The sequence below is a fragment of the Leptinotarsa decemlineata genome, unplaced genomic scaffold, assembly GCF_025532065.1.
Source record: "Leptinotarsa decemlineata unplaced genomic scaffold, Ldec_3_MD MMD2_tig00000026_RagTag_RagTag, whole genome shotgun sequence".
NCBI classification, from domain to species: domain Eukaryota; kingdom Metazoa; phylum Arthropoda; class Insecta; order Coleoptera; family Chrysomelidae; genus Leptinotarsa; species Leptinotarsa decemlineata.
This window is the reverse complement of record NW_027412539.1, coordinates 8,880,467-8,892,246: the sequence shown is the minus strand read 5'-3', so window position 1 is coordinate 8,892,246 and position 11,780 is coordinate 8,880,467. Positions and strand designations below refer to the sequence as shown.

At 33.1% G+C, this 11,780-nt stretch overlaps 1 long non-coding RNA gene across 1 annotated transcript in view; it reads left to right on the top strand.

Moving 5' to 3' along the window:
* Positions 1-339: 339 nt before the first annotated feature.
* Positions 340-11,780, top strand: part of LOC111508822 (uncharacterized) — a 200,438-nt gene continuing 188,997 nt past the window's right edge. Inside the window, exon 1 of the long non-coding RNA XR_012464640.1 lies at positions 340-533. This is a non-coding gene — a long non-coding RNA (uncharacterized lncRNA). The remainder of the gene's footprint in view (positions 534-11,780) is intronic.

Here is an 11,780-nt window from a genome sequence, read left to right as displayed (position 1 = left end):
AAGTCAATCAAGACATAATTTGTTTTAGTTAATGAGTTCACTGCCATTGTGAAATCACATGAAAGAATCAATCACTACAGTATCATTTTAATGAATGAAATTGAAAAAAGTAACACTTTTCCTTCATAATGCCCAGTAATTCCTAATGGTGAAAAACTTATTAAAACACTTATTTTTATTCATAGCAAACAAACATTCAATCTAACAAAGTTGATTAATTTTTAATGCAAACGTTCAGAGTAATGATTCTTTTGTAGTCGATTTTGAAAATATTTTCTATTGACTAGACTATTAAGGTTATCAATACTATGGTTTTTATAATCATCTCCCGTAGTAACTTCATTCGTCTGAATATTGCGTTAAAGTGTCTTTTTCGAAAGCAGTGATTACTCTCAAACAGATTGGAGATAATTTCACATAAAAATTTAAAATTTGCTTCGAAAGCAGCGTTGTGAACTTGCTGTTTTATCATTTCTTCGTTTTGTTGAATGAGGAAAAAACAGAAGAACAAGTTTTCTACTTCAGAAATGTTGGTGAGTAATTTTGATTTCTTTATCGATTCTGTATTGTTTACCCAACTAATTTTATGATATAGGTATTTGTTCGAGAGAAAAAAACATCGTGTCAGGAAGTTTTTCTAATAACATACTGCATATTTCGAATATTTCTCTCATTACACACTTCAAACGTTTCACGTCACCAATGAAATTTGGGATAATTAATGGGAATGGGAAATTAATGTATGAATACTTTATTTTGAAGTGAAACTGACAGATGAAACTTTCAAGATGGCGACTGGGCGCCATCTGGGAAAAAAATTGAATGGAAGCGGGGTCTCGTGACACATCTTTTTGAAGCTCCTGACAAATGCTTCACAACTTTAGAATATAATGTCAATATCTTCAACTACTACAAAATGTTGGAACTTTTAATAATTACCTTGATACATTGACATTTAACTACATAACATGAGGTAATGAGCTTGAGGTCAGTTCAGAAGATGCTCGAAATGGTTGCCTTGAACTTCTTGATATATGAACAGCCTATCCGATATTTCACGCCGAACATTTTCGAACACAGTAACGTCAATATCTCTACAAATATTTATTATTCTCTGCTGTATATCCAATATTGAAGCAGGTTCAGTTTCGTATACCTTTTGTTTCAAATAACCCCATTAAAAAGTCCAGATATTAAAATCTGGCGAGCGGGCTTGCCATTCTGTAGGACCTCGACAGCCAATCCAACGACCGAGAAAAGTAGTATCCAAATAGTTTCTTACTTGTCTGGAGTAATGCGGTGGTGCTCCATCTTGTTGAAATACAATATCCAATTCATCAGGATTCGCTTCGAAGATTTCAGTGATGAGAGGATCAACAGTAGTTTCCAGCATATTCAAATACAGTTCCCCTGTTAAATTTTGATCCATGAATAGAGGTCCTACAATATGGTTTCCCAATATTCCTGCTCAAACGTTAATTTTTTTCTGGTTATTGTGTATCTGTTTCCCGGAAAACGGCAATTTTGTCTGTGAACATTGCCGTTTAAAAAAATGTAGGATGCCTTGCAATGGTTTCCATCATGGTTTAGCAGAATTCAGTTCTTCCATCAGGGTCATCTTCAGTTGATTGGTGTACCATTTTAATTTTATATGGATGATACATATTTCTCTTCAAAAGTCTCCACAACATCCATTGAAAATCCTTTCGGTTTCGGTCAATTTTTTCTTCCAATGGACGAGAATTGACCATTTTAGAGCTTGTTGACGTGGTACCTTTCTGCTAGTAAAACCGAAAATTAAATGAAAAAATTCTAACTGAACGACATTATAGTACTGACATTTTTTGTCGTTTTTATGAACAAAAAATAACTAAACAAACCTTATCGGATGGTCGGAATTGCCAAATGGCAGATAAAAAGGAATATTTCTAGAAATATCGATATGAATGTGTTTGTCTTCAGGACAAACAGTATAATCCAATGTTTATCAAACACGGGATGGTTTCTGGAATACCTAAAAAAGGATACATACATGGAAGATATCAATACTAGTATTTCTAGTGTGAAAGGTGTTTTAATCAAAGCGTTCGCAGAAGTTGTCAGAGAATTGTGGTCAGAAGATTCATCTGATAAAGTAATTAACACAGTCTACTTAAAAAATCAGATTCAAAGATTTGCCTCTCGATTCATGGGTTCTGCCCATCAAGACGCCCACGAATTCCTTCGATATCTTTTGGAAGGTTTACATGAGGACCTCAACAGAATTACTGAGAAATCTGAACCGATCTCAACTGAGATTGATGAAAAATTGAGCGATAACGGAAAAGCACAAGAGTCCTGGCAGAGATATTTGAATATGAACAACTCCAAGATTGTAGACCACAAGAGAGGAAACTCTGGATGGAGATGAAAAACAAATGTGTTCGAGGTGCAAGCAAAGGAGAAAATGTACAAAGTCCTTATCAATCTATAAGTTTCCCCCTATTTTAGTAATTCATTTGAAAAGATTCTCTCCAACGGAAAGATTCAGAGGCAAATTGAATGTTTCCATTGCCTTTTTTTCAGATGTATTAGATATGAGCAGTTATGCAGCAGACAATGTGGATCCTTCTCGTTATGATCTATATGCAGTTTCAAATCACAGTGGGACTATTTACAACAGACATTACACAGCATATTGCAGACACCCATATAGTGGCATGAATACAACGATTCACACGTGTTCCCAATTTCGCCAAAATCACTTGTGAGCGATGAGGTATATGTCTTCTTTTATGAACAGGAGGGAACGAAGCAGCACCATTGATATGATTGTTTTTCTTCTTTTTTTTATAATCTCAGTTTTTTTAATTGATTTGTATTTCATGATTGTTCCAAATAAATCAATAGTTCTATGGAAATTATTAAATGTTCCGCCATTTTGTAGTGGGTGAAGATATTGACTTCATTTTCTAGCGTTGTGAACTATTCTTCAGGAGCTTCAAAATGGTGTGTCACAAGACCCCCTTTTTCATTTAATGTTTTTTCTAGATGGCGCCCAGTCGCCATCTTGAAAGCTTTATCTGTCATTCATACCTCAAAATAAAGTATTCTTGCATTAATTTCATTATCCCAAATTTCAATTTTTTGAGTTGACCCGTTCAAAAAATAAAAGAGGGGGCATTAAAGAAATGCACTGTACAATATCCAATTCCAGTGGCATTTTTTTGGAAAATCTATTAATGTTTCAATCATCCCCCAATTCCAATTCCATTGATTGAATTGAAGCATTTTCCGACCTATATACAAGTATTCCTGTAATAAACCAGCAAGCTCTTTGCTCGTAAAGAATTTATGTTTATTGAATCGGCCGGTTACTTCTACGACACTGACATCGACCGAATGTTGTTAAAGTCTTACACTCATGCCATGAAATGCAAAATAATTGCCATGATTACCTTTCTTGAATTTCTGCAATTTTATTATACAGCTGTGACTTTTCCTTTTTCATACATTCTCGGTAACGTATGACGTATAACTTTGACTTTGTGTTTACTTTGGTACGTAAAATAAAAAAATTATGATATGAAATGTGTATTGTACACAATGCAGATGATTGGGCATCAGCCCATAGTGATAAATGAAGCTTTATTTGAAGTTCGAAACCCAATAAACTAACTAGTTAACAGTAAAAGGGATCGTATATTCCGAAAACTTTTGGTACTTGAAAAATTGTACATCTACCACAAGCAACAGACATATAGGCAACTCAAAATACACGAGTATTCAGAACAATATACCAACATTGAGATTGTGTTATTAAATACGAAAAAAGCTGATACAGAAAGCAAATACTTTGAATTGAAATGTAACGTGTGAGAGTATATTTTTTCCACTAAAACACTTTCTTTCCAACAAAAAATTACTGTTAGTTCAAACTTGTTAATAATATTACAAACCAGAATTTCTGAAGAATATTGTGAATTTATGTATTTGGAACAAGGAGTTTCTTCTTGAATGTGTATTGGCTGTAATTTTATTCAACATTTTTTCAATTATTTTTCATTTCATATCCAAAAACATGTATTAATTAAGTAGAAAATAGATGTTATATTTTCATAAGTATTATACACGAGTATTCAAATGAAACTCTATTGGGATATTTTTTTAATTAAAATACAATTCAATATCTCCTTCAAGTGTGTTCATTATACACTCAATTTATTCACGAATAAAAAATTTACAGATGAAACAAAACATGAAAGAAACAAAGTTCATTGGGAAAACATTTCCAAATAAAAACAGGTACACATTTCAAATATTTTGTTGTTGAAAACTTATACATTTTTTCGTAGTAAATTAGTTTCCTGAGATTTTGGTTTCAATGCATTTGTATGCATGCATGATTATACGAGTAATTAGTATGAAAAATGCTTTCAAATGAAAACTCTCTTGAATGGCTAAGATTTATGGTTGTCTCTCTCATACTTTCTTTGAAATTTAGGATAACAAGCCCATATTACACGCGAGACTAACCAAAAACTCAAACATGAACAATAGAAACCAGAACCAAAACGAATCTGAAAAAATACAAAAGTACCAATAAACATTATGTAAAAAAAATCAGAAGCCGTCCTCTATATCAAGTCCAGATAAATAAAATCAAATATTCACAGCGTCATAACAAAAACGTGATTATCAAGAAGATTTTTCAATCATCAAAGGAGAAATGCTTTCTACAATTGAATCGGGAAGAAATTGAAATGTTTACGGTGGGACCACGGAAAGCAAAATATTTTCAAAGAATAGTAACTGATAAAACGAAGAGGGTGAGAAATAAATAGTTCTTCAAACAAAAATACAAGATATTTCTTTTTGACTTTATCAGGTCTCCCTAAGTACGTTGAAAAGCGGAATTTTTGTAAATACCATGCATGTGTCAAGTGATAAGTTCAATTAATCTATCGAGTATGTTTGCAGAAACAATCAAAAAAACAGACAAGACAAATCCAGACAAAAATTATATTTAGCAGAGCATCTTCTATAGTGTTGGTATTGTTTTTTCAAAATATTTCCATTTACCATCAAGCTAATATTAACAGATTTTAAGTAGTTGTTCTGAGAGGGTTTTTTCTTTCAGTTTTTGTCTAACAAGTACTTTGCATGATCTAGACATCTTTGTACAGGGTTAATTTTTTTTAAATTGATTGTTTCTTTTCTTTCAATGGAAGTACCTGAACATGTGTAATGCTTGCATCTTGAAATTTCAGCACGGTTGGCTTGTATGAATATTTTACTTAAATAGCATACAATATAAGGCATAATTTTTGGATTTGGTGATCCCTTCTGATTTTAGTCCAAATGATCATTTTCTGAGATTATGTGGGATATTGAAAAATATTTTGATTTGTTTTACTTTTTCATTTCAAAACATACTTTATGGGTAAGTAACATGGTTTTTTACTACATATGTATTATGCATGTTATAATGGTACACCTCTCATATAGAGTTGCTTTCAAAAATGTGTACCCACATACCCACATAATTCGAGTTTCCATGGTTGTTAGTGAAACAATAAGACACTATATAATTTCGGTTTTAATGATTCGAAGCTGGGCATATCAGTTGAATAATAGTATAAAGATACTATGGTTGAATTATAGACAAGCGCCATCTAGATGAAAGTTCAATAATTATTTGTAGAATACCCAGCAAAACTAACAGATCTCGCTAAGATTTTTAAGGTCTTTCAAAATGCCTTGACACTAATATATTATCACATACTTTCAAGATTCTACAAATACTGAAAAAAAAATGGAAAATGGGAAATCTCTGTTAGGTTTTGAGAAAAACAGAGATTTGAATTTTCATCAATTATTTAAAAAAACACTTGAATATTGTGTTAATATCTCATTAATAATGTTTTTCACTAATTCTAGTAGTGTTGAAGGTGTCTCTATATGAAACTTGAAGAATTATTACGAAGAAAATTTAAAAACAAACTATTGTTGGCCATATAACAACTGCTTCATAAAAAAAGACAGAAAAAACGAAATTTGCACACAAAATATGTGCAATATGCGGATGCTCATAATTTTGACTTTTTCATACTTCTGCGATCAAAACATTATCATAGAAATTGATAGGACTTGCACGTTGAAAAATGAAACCTTGTTAATCTTAAGCTCGCACAAATTTACACTTCCGAGGTTTGTCGTTCGTGGGCGGCAACAGCTGGTTAACAGAAAAACAAGATTTAACACATTATATATAACTATTTTTATGAAACTGATCATTACTCATGAAAAGTTGAAAAAAACATTATTCTTCCTACTAGGGTTGAATGTTTAAATTTCTTCCAGTGATAATTCTGAAGTGAGAATTTTTTGCTGTTACACCATGTTGTTCTTACTAGACTTCTGTTAAATAATAAAACAGTTGCTGTTTTCAGAGTCAGAACCTGTTCTGGCGGTTTAAAAGAAACTCCGGTCCAATTTTTCCTGAACTAATACCTATTTTTTTAATCGATCGAAATTAAAGAATCTTTCCAGAAAATTGCAACACGCTATAAAAATATTATGAAAGTTGAATTGAGTTTCATGCGACAAATAGAGCTTGTTCTAATGAATGGAATTTCATCAATTTTCATGAAAATAACACTATCAATGTGCTATAAATTTCATCTTCAACAAAAAACTTCTCGAGTGCTGATCGCAAAACAGATAAGGATAAACGTATCAATTTCATTACTACCATATAGCTAATTTAGCCTTGTGAAGCGTCAACTCGTTACATTACAATAACATTCAGCAAACTCAACATTTCTTGCCACTTTCATACTACGCATATGGCCAAGCAAAACGTCCAGTTATTACTGAATTATCCACAAATAATTGCCGCATTATATTGGGTAATTTGCCGTAAAAACAGTGATTTGTTATTGAATGGATAAGTTATCTAGAATCAACATAGCATCATGCTCCAGGAAAATTAGTCAATTTACAGATATAGTCACAAAGTTGAGAAAAAGGTTCATCAATTGAACATTGAATCTTAATATACAGGGAGAACAAAACATCTTGAATTTTGGTGAGGTCATTCTCAACATGAATAACTGTTCAGTTTTTTTTTCGGTGACAATGGTATCGTCTAATATGGTGAGTCATTAGCCACGTGTTCCCAACGGTAATAACTAACAGTCCGAGCTACCTAGCAAGCTGAGAAACTTGTGCAAGCTAAGAACTAACGGGGTCTTACCTTTTAACGTGTGATTCCTAACACGGTTGCAGAATCATCCCAGCTTCAACCAGATAAATTCTCTTGAGAAAAATATCTGGTCGAGGCGGGAATCGAATCCACGGCCTTCCGATCGTAAATCGGGCGCACAACCACCGCGGCCAAATCCGTCTGCAGATAGGAACACTGTCGTAAAAAAAATTAACGCGTTGCGTACGGTTTATAAGAAAAAACTTTTGAAAGTTAAGAGTTCGGAGAAATCTGGGGCTGGTGCGGATGACATCTACAAACATAGTTTGTGGTATTTCGACCGTCTTTATTTCTTGAACGACCAGGACTTTGCAACTACGTAAGTAAGTGACATTTGACCACTGAGCGGCCGAACGCTCTTCGGCCGTTGTACGGCCGTGCAAGGCCGAATGATCCCATTACATGAGAAAGCATCGGAACTCGTCCATCAGACACTACTGTTCGGCCGACCGCCGGTCCAATCCGACAGAAATGGGATTTTATCAACTTATTCGGCCGAACAGATGAAGAAATATAATTTAAAATGTACTGATATGTCTCGGAACTGATTCAATAGTAATTAAAAAACTTACACTACCGCCATGGAGCTTGTTATGTAAATGGTGAAACTCACCAAGGTGGCACGTTTCTGCAAGAATCGGATGGATCCAGTATTTTCTTTTTTTTTGCCCTTCGTGTCTTTATATAGTAGAGAGTAACTAATAGTAATATTAATTGGTCCACATCCATTTCAATAGCCTGTTGGCTGATGACATTGGACTGGTAACTGACGGAATAACGTCGGCTCCAATGGACGGTCTTTCGGTTCTATTGCCGGCAATCTGTTATTCGGCCGTATAACAGCCGAAAGCGGTTCCAATAGATGACTAGACTAACTGGCGTCTACATAGTGGATGTTAAATACAGCCCAGTACAAACGTTGCAACAATCATCCAGCCGGATACAACTAATAAAATTTTCAAAAGTTATATTATAATAGAAACGAAAACCATGCGAATACATCTATCGAAAACATTTTTCCCATACTAGAACCAAAATACTGTCTCTCGGCATCATCAGGAGTTACTACATACAACTGGTTGTAGTGTTTCGCTAACCAGGTCACCTCCTGATGATGCCAACTCCGTTAGCGAAACGCCCTATCATGTAAATACAATACAAATGAAAGGCTCTTTATACAAAATGAAAGAAACATAAATACAAAATAATTAGAAAAAGTGGTGAACTAAAAATGGTAAGAAGCTGGTGTAAACAAAAGAGATACCACAAGTTTCTACCAATGGACATACAGGAAGATAGGAGATATACAAGGAAGATAGACAGCACTGCATTATCTACAGAGGAATCATTTTATGGAGTTTGAGTAGAAAACTTTTGAACAAATGATGAGTTGGAAAATAACGAACTGAAATAAAAAATATCAGAAGGATATCAAAGTGGGTTTCAAAAAGGATGGGGTGATAATACTAACATTTATTCGGTGTCAACAATAGAAGTGTAATATTTACACTGTATACTTGATATAATCAAGTATACAATAATTTATATTCAATCAATATTCAACCCATTGAATTTGGCTTAAAATATGAACCTCTCTGTGATTTCATGTTTCATAGTCCTCAATGATTTGAGTAGGTAAAATTATATATTTTTTAATCATTTTATCCATTGGAAATGTTGAAGACAACAAGAAAACCAAGATAACTATATGTTTGGTGGGACAAATATATACTATAAATAGTAACCACATTTTCCAAGAATCAGCTTTTTGATGTGTTTTTCTCTTCTGTTCAATGTTTCCATAAAAATGAATCAGACATCAATAAACCATTTATCCCATGATTTTGTTTGCTTGTTGTGAAAGTACTGCTTCAGCATATAAAACTCGCTTCAGGCTACTGTGGGAAAGTATGAGAATTTCTAATTTTTAAATATAAAAAGAATAATACTTTTGGAATTATTATAATTTATGATCGAGAGAAATTCAGAACAAAAACAGATTCTACAAAAGCGTGAGCATATTTCGTAGTTGATACATCCCATCTATCGATGTCTATGCCTAAATGCCTTGCTGATTCAACAATTTTTTCATTTTTAGAGTCTCAATGTTACTGAATTCGGTTGAGGAAGACATTGTTATGAAGTAAGACTGAGTGAACTTTTCCTAAATTAATGGTTCGTAAAATGATTTCAACTGAAAAGTTCCAACGGTTTCAGTTCTTTTATACTGTACAAATAGTTGTTTTCACAATTTTCACAACTTATAAATCTGTGGACATTTCATGTATGACAGTAAGTTTATAAAGTTTATATAAATATTAACCTCAAATTGGAAAGTGTTGTCCAAGTACAGGAATATTCAAAGTTACATGGAATATTAAATTTTTACAGAATAAATAGGTAAGTACAAAAACCATTTTCCAGTAAATTTTATAAATAAGACCTTACTGAAGTCTTCTTCGACAATATAATAGCCAAAATTAGGGTGCTTTCGAAACTATTTGAATTTATTATTGACAAAAATTGATAGAAATAGCAAACAAAAAAGAGTTGAAATTGCCTTCTGACCCAAGTCAGACATCGGTTTGAAAGAATACAAAACTACTTAATATTGTTTTTATTGTTCATATGCTTGTAATGGATAAACACAAAAATGACAAGCGATTGAAAAAGTCGAAAACGAATATTTGTTCAAAGTTACATAAGACATAAAAAGCTCAATATTTTAGTGACCAAAGAAAATAAACGACTGCAGTCCATTAGTCGTCCACTTAGAAATACTGGCTCGTCATAATGATGATAACAATACTGTCAATTGTTTTGTATTTCTTGCTTTTTGTTTCGGACAAGATTATTCTATTACAGAAATCCTAGAAAAAGCAGTTGGGTCGACGAAAGAAAACACAACAAATTACGCGTAAAAGCGCATACTTTCATACAGCATATTCTTCATTAACAAGTGATAAAGAACAAATATCCAAAAGAAAACAGATAACGTTTGCGTTGAATCAGAGAGAGACAGAGAGCTCTTGATTGAGTCGTCGGCAATTTGTGCCACTTCAAGAATGTTTCTGGAAAAAAACGAAATTGATTTTGGTAAGTGTAGAATCACGGAAAGTCAAAAAAGTTCGATCTATAAACGATTCTGTTAATCTCTCTCATAAGGATTTAGATTATAATGAATCTGCCGAAACTTCTACTTGAATATACGACAGCGGATTACTTTCATGACCAGAAATATGCAATAACATTAGAATCCTGTACTCTTTCAACATAAAACATAGATACCAGAGATGACAAGTTGATAAGAATGAAGAAAAATGAGTTATCTTTGAGAATTCTGAAATGGATCATTTTAATGGAAAACGAGTTATATTTTACTCAATTACGCCGAATTCAATCGATACAGAGGTGTGCAAATCCATATTTTTCTAAATTTTGCTAAGCAAATAAATAGAATGTGTTATATAATAATTTGATGTAAAGTCATTTTACACTAATGCATTTACTCAAAGCATTTTATTAAATTACGCATTTTGAGCGACTGAGATTCGGTGTACAAGGGATATATGAGAGATGAGAGATTATTTCCAGAACAGGTTGAATAGTGCATTTAATGGCTGTAAAGCTGCTCGCTGTTATGAAGAAATAGATGTTTTTGGAAAGTTCCTCATTTGATAACAAAATTAAATTTAAGTCAAGCTGATTTGTAAAGATCTCCGTGAATATCGGTTTAACTATAAAGCACTGGGCTCTTGTATACCTACTAAAAATCATGAGTTTAATTCACACCAAGTTCACTTTTTAATTGTTTGTATCCACTCAATTTCAACACAATTTTAAAAATTAAATAAACTGACATAAATTGGAAATGTTTCTGAATGCTTTCCTAAATTGCATTTTGTTAAGGCATCATTTATTATATCTTTCACAAATAAATCTCATTCCAAAATATTCCTCATAAGTTATTAGAAAAAGTATAGTATTCTACATCCGAGAAATAGCCATTCCTCGCTGCAATGATTTACGACACTCGCCTCCATTCGCTTGCTTGATTACGTTTATTCATTATTTGGAGTTCGTATTTTACAATGTTTTTTATGTTTTCTTGGGACCCTGCTATAGGCTTATGCCTCTTCAGGGCTTCGCCTTCATTCTTGTTCATTGAATAATATACTATTCTTTTTTCGGTCGGTTGGTTTGACGTGGGTGCTTTGTTTACTCACCCAACCGGTCGCCTTGTTGGTCGGTGGTTCAAGCCGATCGATTTCCACTAGCTATCGTCCAACCCGTGTTAGGAATCACACGTTAAAGGGTAAGACCTCGTTAATCCTTCGTCGGCACAAGTTTCGACTTATGAAGGTTTTCGTTCGTAAGGTTGCGACAGCTGGTTAACGGAAAAAACATATTTTGAACATATTTTTTTTGTTATTCTTTAAATAGGTCACTCTGCTTCCTCTCATTTACCTAATATTGACAGACTAAGAGCAGTTTGCAATAAAAACGGTGATTGTTATTAAAACGCAATATCTTC